Source organism: Trachypithecus francoisi, unplaced genomic scaffold, assembly GCF_009764315.1.
Source record: "Trachypithecus francoisi isolate TF-2019V2 unplaced genomic scaffold, Tfra_2.0 Lachesis_group2, whole genome shotgun sequence".
Lineage (NCBI taxonomy): Eukaryota > Metazoa > Chordata > Mammalia > Primates > Cercopithecidae > Trachypithecus > Trachypithecus francoisi.
In genome coordinates, this window is record NW_022681465.1 from 99,645,088 (window position 1) to 99,654,469 (window position 9,382).

The following is a 9,382-nucleotide window of genomic DNA, read 5'->3' on the forward strand; positions in this document are numbered from 1 at the left end:
TTATTCTCCTTTTCTTTTTTATCTCCCTTTTTTTGATCAACATAGCATTTTTTATTATCTCATTTTATCTCCTATGTTGGCTACTAAATAACCCTTTCTTTTGTTATTTTAGTAGGTACTTTATGGTTTATAGCGTACATTGTTAATTTATCACAGTGTACTTTCAAGTCATATTATGCCACTTCATGGATATTTTAAGAAGCTTTACAACAGTATGCTTTGATTTTTCCCTACAGAGCCTTGGTTCCACTGGTGTGTCTCAACATATTTTCATGTCTTTTATAAACCCCATACTAGATGATTAGTTTTGTTTAAATAGCCAATTATCTATTAAAGTTATATAAATTACAGGAACACAGTCTTGTGTATTTACTCATATTGATCCCATTTTAGTGCTCTTTATTCCTTTGTGTAAATCCATATTTTCAGGGATATCATTTTCCTTCTATCTAAAGCACATCCTTTCACATTTCTTATAGTTCATTTCTGCTGGTGATGAATTCTTTCAGCTCTTGTATGTGTAAAAATGTTTTTATTATGCCTTGGTGTCTGAAAGGTATTTTCCCATGGCATAGAATTCTATGCTGACTTTTTTTTTTTCCCCCCTTTGGGATGTGGAACACTGTTTTCTTGCATTGTTTCTGATTTTAGAAAAATCTACTTTGTTTCTTGTCTTTGTTTTTCTGTACATAACTATATCTTTTTTTCTGGTTGCTTTACAAATTTTCTCTTTATCACTGTTTTTGGGCAATTTTATTATGATGTGGTTTAGTGTAGCTTTTTTTTTCTTTTTTCTTTTTGTGTGTGCTGGTTCTTGTGTAGCTTCTCGGATCTATGGATTTGTAGTTTTCATCAAGTTTGGAAAAAGTGTAATCATTATTTCTTCGAATATTTTTTTGTCACCTATTCTCTTCCAGAGACTTCAGTTACACATGTGTTAGGCTGCTTGAAGTTGTCTCACAGCTCATGGACGCTCTTTTTACTTTTTAAAATTATTTTGCCTCTAAATGTTTAATTTTGAGTAATTTCTATTACTACATCTTCAAGTTCACTATTCTCTTCTTCTGCCATTTCTAATTTGATGTTTATCATATCCAGCTTATTTTTTCATACTGGGCATTGTAGTTTTCATATTTAAAAAAATTTTGATTTGGTTCTTTTTTTACATCTTCCATGTCTCTACTTAACATTTTGAATATACGGAATACAGTTATAACAACTGTTTGAAAGTCCTTTTTTGCTAATTCTAACATTTATGTGAGTTATATATCAATTTTAATTAATTGATTTCCTTCTCATGATTGGTCATAGTTTCTTTACTTTTACCATACCTGGTAATTATTTATTGTATACCAGAGATTGAGAATTTGACCTTCCTAGGTGTTAGATATTTTTGTATATCTTTAAATATCCTTTTGTTTTTATTGTGGTACATAGTTACTTGGAAACCATTTGGCCCTTTTAGGTCTTTCTTGTAAGATTTGTTATGCAGTACTAGAATCACATTTAACTTGGGAGTAATTCTCCTCTGCTACTGAGGCAAGACTTTTCTTACTACTCTAAACAACTGCATGTGACTTACAAAGTTTTCCACTCTAGGTAATAGAACAGGCACTTCCTGATCCTGTGTGAACAATGGGTGGTGTTCTCACTAATACTTGTGGTGGTCTTTTCTTCAGCTTCAACTCCTTTCTTCACATGAATGTGCTGATTAGTATTCTGCTGAACTGAAGAGGCAACCCCTGCAGTTCTCTAGAGTTCTCTCTCGATGAAACCCTTATTTTCTCCTACTCTGTGTTGTGAGCTTTAGCTGCCTTGGTCTCCCTGGATACTCAGCTCTGCCTCTTTAACTCAGGGACTTTGCTCAACTACACCTGATTTCCCCTCTCTGCTCTAATACAGGAAATTCTCTCAAGGCATTAATCTTAGGCAGCCAAATGTCTTACTTCATTCACCTACAATATTCCAGAGGTCACTGTCCTTCATTATGTAATATCAAGTGTCTTAAAAGCTAATGCCTCATATAGTTTGTTCAGTTTTTCATTCACATCAGGCAGGAGGGAAACCCCAGTCTCTGAAACTCAGTTTTGACCATGAGTGAAATTCCTAGCATGGTATTTAATTCAGGTTTATCTTTATTTTCTAGATATGAAAACTAAGGCTTAGAGACGTTGGGTAACTTAATCAGCATCACACACCTGGTAAGAATTGTAGCCAAAATTTGAAATCTGGTTGTCTGAGTCTTTGTGTTTCTTCACTTCTTTGTTTAACCCTAATTCCTGGATATTTCAAATCTAGGCATGATAGATCACAATAGTGACTAAACTGCAACATATTGTTAACCAGCAGACCTCATTCTCTAACCATACCAGTTAACAGAACATTTACTGTAGGCCTGTGGTGATTTTTCAATACAGAGACCCCCCTGTAGGGGTTCATGGCTTTAACTAATTTTCATATGTATTACTCCACAATGCAATGACATCCTTTCCTAACTGACCTTTCAAAAATAAATAGTCCACTGTGCCTATATAGAAAGCATTGTTCCACCAAATTACTTCACACTTCTCTTTGCCTTCCCAGTGCACAGTGAGTGAATGTGACGGGAGGAAATTTACCATCTGCAGCATAACACATGGCTCCTTTTTCTACAGTGACTGAGAGACTACAGCTTTCTCTAGATTGCAGAGAAAACAATGCTTCTATGCAGACATCCAGAATCATGTGCACCAACATACTGGTTGCAAAATAATCGTGGTCTCTTAGCCTCTGTCAGCAAAAGCAAAAGTGAAGTTTCACCAACTAATCTCACTTCTTCTTTCTCATCCTATGGTTTCATTGTTTTACTGACATTTACAAAAGTTTATATTTTTCCCAAAAAATCTTCGCATTGAATTTAATCCATAGTTATTCAAAAGTTTAAATTATTCAGGAGCCTTTCTAATATATATGGTTAGTGTATATGTATATGTAAAATATATATTAGAAATATACACATATATAATGTATGTAATAATTACATTACTGGATTAAAATGAAGTGGTGAGTGAGCCAGGGTCCTTTCTCTTTTTGGTTTTCCACTTAGTAGGCTTTGGTGTTTGTGAGAAATGAGCAAGATTTAGGAGAAGTCCATCTAGAGAACAGAGGAGGGTGGAGGCTGCCCACAACTAATAGCGTTATAACTATCAGCATATTTACGAGGTTACCACAGATATAACCTCTTTTAAAGGGGCAGCACTGAAAGTGTTTCTTAGTCATATGTAAATAATTGAATGTATATTGCACACTACTTAGAGGAAGAACTGAAACTGGTTTATCAAATAACTGAATGAGCTTCCTTTCTTGATGAGATTTTTCAAACATCTTAATTTCTATCTGCAAAAGGTTTGAGGTTTGCTGTTTTGGGGGATCTGCATGTAAAACTGTTTCATCTCATTGACCGGCTGAGACATTTCTTCTTGGTTTAGCTTGATTGTATGTTCATATTGATGGTTGTTATCATTTTAAAAGACACTGAGCCAAAGTTGGATGCACTGATCAGAAGAATTCACTTAAATAATTTTTTTAAAAAACCATGAAAAACAAAAACAAAACAAAATAAAAACAACGCATGTACCTGCTAGATTTCAGATACAGATAAGATACATAATTCCATTTAGAATTCACTGGAGTAGAGCCAGTGGCTCCCATCATTACCAGGAGTAATTTTTTGGGCTGTGAAATGCTGCATATGACTTGGGATAGTTCTGTGTGCTCAATTAGTTCCAGAGACTTGAATATACAGGTCAGTGAGCACACAAAATCTCTTTTGGTTCCAAAAATAATAATGGTATTTTTTATTATTTTTGGAACCAAAAGAGATTCTGTGTGTTCACAGAATAATGGTATCTTTTATTTGCATATGGTATTATAATTTTGAAAACACAGAACTACATTTTTAAGGAAGTTTATAATCCAGCTTGGGAAACAAAACAAAAATATGTAGAACAATTAAGTGCTCAACTATAGTTCAGCTGATTATATAAACAAAGGAAAATAGAAGGTAAAATCTAAACAGAGTCATTGAAAGAAGCTTTCTATAGATTGCTTAGTAGACACAGGTGAGGAGGAAAGCTCTCAGAACTCATGTAAAACAGCCTGGGCAAAGGCAAGAAATAAAAGTATAATACATGAGGCTGGGTGTGGTGGCTCATGTCTGTAATCCCAGCACCTTGGGAGGCCAAGGCCGGTGGATCACAAGGTCAGGAGATGGGGACCATCCTGGATAACATGCTGAAACCCCCATCTCTACTGAAAAATACAAAAAATTATCCAGGCATGGTGATGGGCGCCTGTAGTCCCAGCTACTTGAGACACTGAGGCAGGAGAATGGCATGAACCTGGGAGGCAGAGTTTGCAGACAGCGGAGATCACGCCACTGCACTCCAGCCTGGGTGACAGAGTGAGACTCTGTCTCAAAAAAAAAAAAGAGTAGAATACATGAAAGGAAGTTACTGTGAAGGGATCCTGTTGTGGGGGCTGGGAGACAAGCTGCTATCAGATGATGAATGGCCTAGAAAGCTGAACATAATGTATATCTAATGCCAAAGATAACAGGAAGCCACTGTAGGCTTTTGAGCAGATGAAAACTCTAAGTGCAGTTTTGTGATTAGCCTGCAGTGATATGCAAGAGGGCTTGGGGGAAGATGAACTGAGAGAGACCAGCTTGAGCTAGAGGAGTTTAAATCAGGAGCACTACATAGGGGGATTTGGGAAAGGGCCAGTTAATACTGTAAAGGAAGAAATGACAAGTCTTGAATATTCCCTGTCTCACTGTTCACAATTCCAATGGGACATTTCAGGAAAGAGTAGTGGAGGACGGAGGGTGCTATATGACCATTTTTCTGATATCATCTTATGTAGGTATTTTGCTACTCAACTCCTTTGGATGCCATCTGTGTGACTAACCGATCTTTCTCCAAGAAAGGATAGAGTGTGGTGTGGGGTTTAAATGCGTAAGTGCTAGGACATTCGTACTCTCTCCCTAGACCCCTTTAAAGAATAGAATAGAAATTATAAAAAGTAAAATTGAGAAAATAGAGACAATTAAGATACAAATATTGGGGAGAAAAAGATTGTTAAGAAAGGAAAAGTAAGCAAAAGGGAGCCAGGGAATAAAAATAAAGAAAAACAGGAAAAGGAAGAGACAGAAACTGGACAAGAAGCAGACAGCCCAGCTTCTCAGGGTTTGGATTGCCTCAGTGAAAAGCCAGTCTCTAAGTGCCACCTGTGTCTGCCAGAAGAAGGGTAGAATTCTACAGCTTACAGACTTTTCCCCTCCTTTTGATTCTTCAGATAACTGATGCCCAAAGAGATCAAATGACCTGCACAAGATTAGGTGACTATTGCCACTGGAGACACGATGAGAATACAGGTCTGGAATAGAGTGTGGCTTGGTCTTTATTCCAGTCCCCCACTTCCTTCTCCAGAAAGAATAGTGCATAGTCTTAGGGACTGCACCATTCTGACCACTAAATTGGGCTGCTGTGGTCCATATTTCATTCAGATGTAAAAAAAGTAGAACATAAAAACTAAAGAAGAGAAGGTGCTATCATAAGAGAAAAAGAAAAAAGCTGGAAGTAAAAGAAGAATCAGAAATAACAAACTAAAAGAAAAAACATTCCTCAAACAATCTTGAAAAAAGAGAACAAAGTCTGAGTTCTCACACTTCCTGATTTCAAAACTTATTTTATTACAAAGCTACAGTAACCAAAACAGTATGGTACTATCATCAAGACAGACTTAGACCAATGGAACAAAATAGAGAGCTCACAAATAATCTCTCACATATATGATTAAATGTCTTTCAAGGAGGATCCCAAGACTGTTCAGTAGGTAAAGGACAGTCTCTTCAACAAATAGTGTTGGGAAAACTGGATATCCATAAACAAAATAAGGAAATTGGACCCTCACCTCACACCATATACAAAGATTAACTCAAAATGGATCAAAGACCTAAACATATGATGTAAAATTATGTAACTCTTAAAAGAAAATAGAAGAAATGATTCTTGACTTTGGATTTGGCAAGGATTTCTTGGATATGACACAAGAAGCACAAGTAATGAAAATAAAAATAAACAAACTGGACTACATCAAAATTTAAAAATTTCTGCCCATTAAAGAGCAAACACAGAGTGAAAAAGGTAAATTATGGAAAGGGAGAAAATATTTGCAAATCATATATCTGATAAAGGGTTAATATCCAGAATATATAAAGAACTCCTACAACTTAACAATAACAAAAAACAAATAATGTATTAAAAATGGGCAAAGTTCTTGAATAGACATTTCTCCATACATGATATTCAAATAACCAATGAACATATTAGAAGATGTTTGACATCACTAATCATTGGAGAAATTCAAATCAAAACCACCTCACACTCATTAGGATGGATGTTATAAAACTAAAACCAAACTAGAAAATAACAAGTGTTGCTAAGGATGTGAAGAAGTTGAAACCCTTTTGCATTGCTGGTGGGAATGTAAAATGGTGCAGTTGCTATGCAGTTCCTCAAAAATGTAAATATAGAATTATCATGTGACCTAGTATCCTCTACTTCTAGGTATATAGTCAAAAGACTTGAAAGCAGGTGTTGAAGAAAAGTTTGCACATCTATGTTTATATCAGCATCATTCACAATAGGCAAGAGGTAGAAGCAGCCCAAGTGTCCATTGGTGGATGACTGAGAAAAAAAAATGTGATATATATACATACAAATTTATATATATATACACACACACATATACACATAGATGTGCATATATATATATATATATATAAGCACAGGTAACAAAAGTAAAAAATAAATTGGGCTACTTACTATTATATATACATAATATCAATACATATATACATACATACATATATATGTATATACAAATATACTAAAAGTCCATGGACTCATGTATGTGTGTGTATGTGTGTATGTGTATATATATATATACATGGTATACATGCACACATGGAATATTATTCAGACTTAAGAAGGAAATTTTGATACATACTACAACATGGGTAAACCTTAAGGATATTATTTTAAGTGAAATAAGTCACATACAAAATGACAACTACTATATATACCACTTATATGAGGTTATCTAGAGTAGGGGAATTCACAGAAAAAGAAAGTAGAATGGTGTTTTCCAGGAACTGAAAGGGAAGAAATGGAGAGTTGTTTAATGAATACTGTGTGCCAGTCGTGCAAAATGAAAAAGCTCTGGAGATTGGTTGTACATGAATATGAATATACATAACACTCCTGAACTGTACAGTTAGAAATAGTTGAGATGGTAAATTTTATGTAATATGTTTTTTTTTACCACAATTTAAAAATTTAAAAAAATAAAATGAGAAATGAAAGTATTCAATGACATAATCTGTTCATATCCTTATACTCTCCCCAGAAATGTTTATAAAACTAATGTACTTAAGAAAATTAACACGTCTCTTTTTAAAACATGTATTTGACCTATTCATGAGTAGACAAACATGTCACTCATTCACATATAGATATAAATATTTCATTTTAATTTTAACTTATTTTTAATTGCATTTTAAAGTGTTATTTCTTTGAGATGTTAGAACATACTTCTTAACTCATGAAACCTTTTATCTTTGTGAAACCTTTTATCTTTGTGTGCATAAATTAAAAAAAAGCTATCGCATAACATTTTCCCCATACCCTTATCTCCAGCCCATCAGTAACATCTTTTCTAATCAGATTATAAAAGAGGGAAGAAAAAATAAACTGCCTCTTGGAAAGAGCATGAGCATGAAGGCATTGTCTAATATTATTACGATAGCCTGTTGTCTCCATGTAGAAAGTGACGAACCTGGATTCATTCGCACGTATTGTCTTGATAAACATCTTAAATAACAGAAAACAGGATTCTAGAGCAGAGAACCGGTCTGACCATAAATTTACCAGGGCAGAGATTTTCCCCGTCCTAGTAAGCCTGAGGTTACTGCAGGAGACCAGGGCATATCTCAGTCCTTATCTCAACTGCATAAGACAGACATTCCCAGAGCAGTCATTTGTAGACCTCCCCCAGGAATGCATTCCTTCCCCAGGGTATTAATATTAATATTCCTTGCTAGGAAAAAGAATTTAGTGATATCTTCCCTACTTGCATGTCCATTTATAGGCTCTCTGCAAGAAGAAAAATATGGCTCTTTTTGCCTGACCCCGCAGGCAGTCAGACTTTATTGTTGTCTTCCCTTGTTCTCTAAGAATTGCTGTTATTCTGTTCTTTTTCAAGGTGCACTGATTTCATATTGTTCAAACACACATGTTTTACAATCAATTTGTACAGTTAACACAATTATGACAGTGGTCCTGAGGTGACGTACAACTTCACCTTATGAAGATAACAGGATTAAGAGATAAAGTAAAGACAGGCATAAGAAATTATAAAAGTATTATTTGGGAACTGATAAATGTCCACGAAATCTTCACAATTTATGTTCCTCTGCTGTGGCTCCAGCCAGTCCCTCCAGTAAGTCCCTGACTTACTGCAACAAATTTCAACAAATACCTGATAAAACTCCTGTAGGTTAGGTACTGGTAAAATAGCTTCCCCTGAGGGCAGGCCTTTGTTAGGAACACAAGGCTCTGGGATGTATTTTAAGTGCCTACTTTTTTCCCATTCCCTGCCAGAAGCACAAGGGGATTTCCATCTGGTGGTCACTGTGAGATCCTGATAGAGCCCCTAAAAGTAAAAATCACAAAGACTTAGGGGTCCTCCTATGACTGAGCCCTCTGAGTTTTTAACTCTCAGACTTGAACACACTGAGTTTTCAGCAATTTGTCAACTAGAGTTCAGGTTTTCCTACCCAATACTGTTTCACAGGAAGGTTCCTTATTTGGTAGCTTGTGATTTTCTGTATCTGCCCGTCTCTCCAATTTTGGGGGCAGTGACTTGCCCTATGAACTCATTTTTTCTGAAATATCTAAGAAAAGTTGTTGATTTTTCAGTTTTATCAGGGTTTTGCTTGTTAGGATGAAGTGATAACTTCTACAATGCAAAAAACACATTTGAAGAGATAGAGCAATCATCAGATCCAGATGCAGACATGTCATGGATGTTGGAATTATCTGACTGGGAATGTAAAACAATTGTGATTACTATGCTAAGGAATGTAATGCAAAAGGTAGACAGCATGCAAAAACAGAGGAATAAGGTAAGCAGAGAAATGAAAATTGTAAGAAAGAATAAAAAAGAAATCCTAGAGATCAAAAACACTGTAAGAGAAATGAAGAATGCCTTTGATAGGCTCATTAGTAGACGAGATGTGGCTGAGGAAAGAATCTCTGAGTTTAAGGATTTATCAATAGAA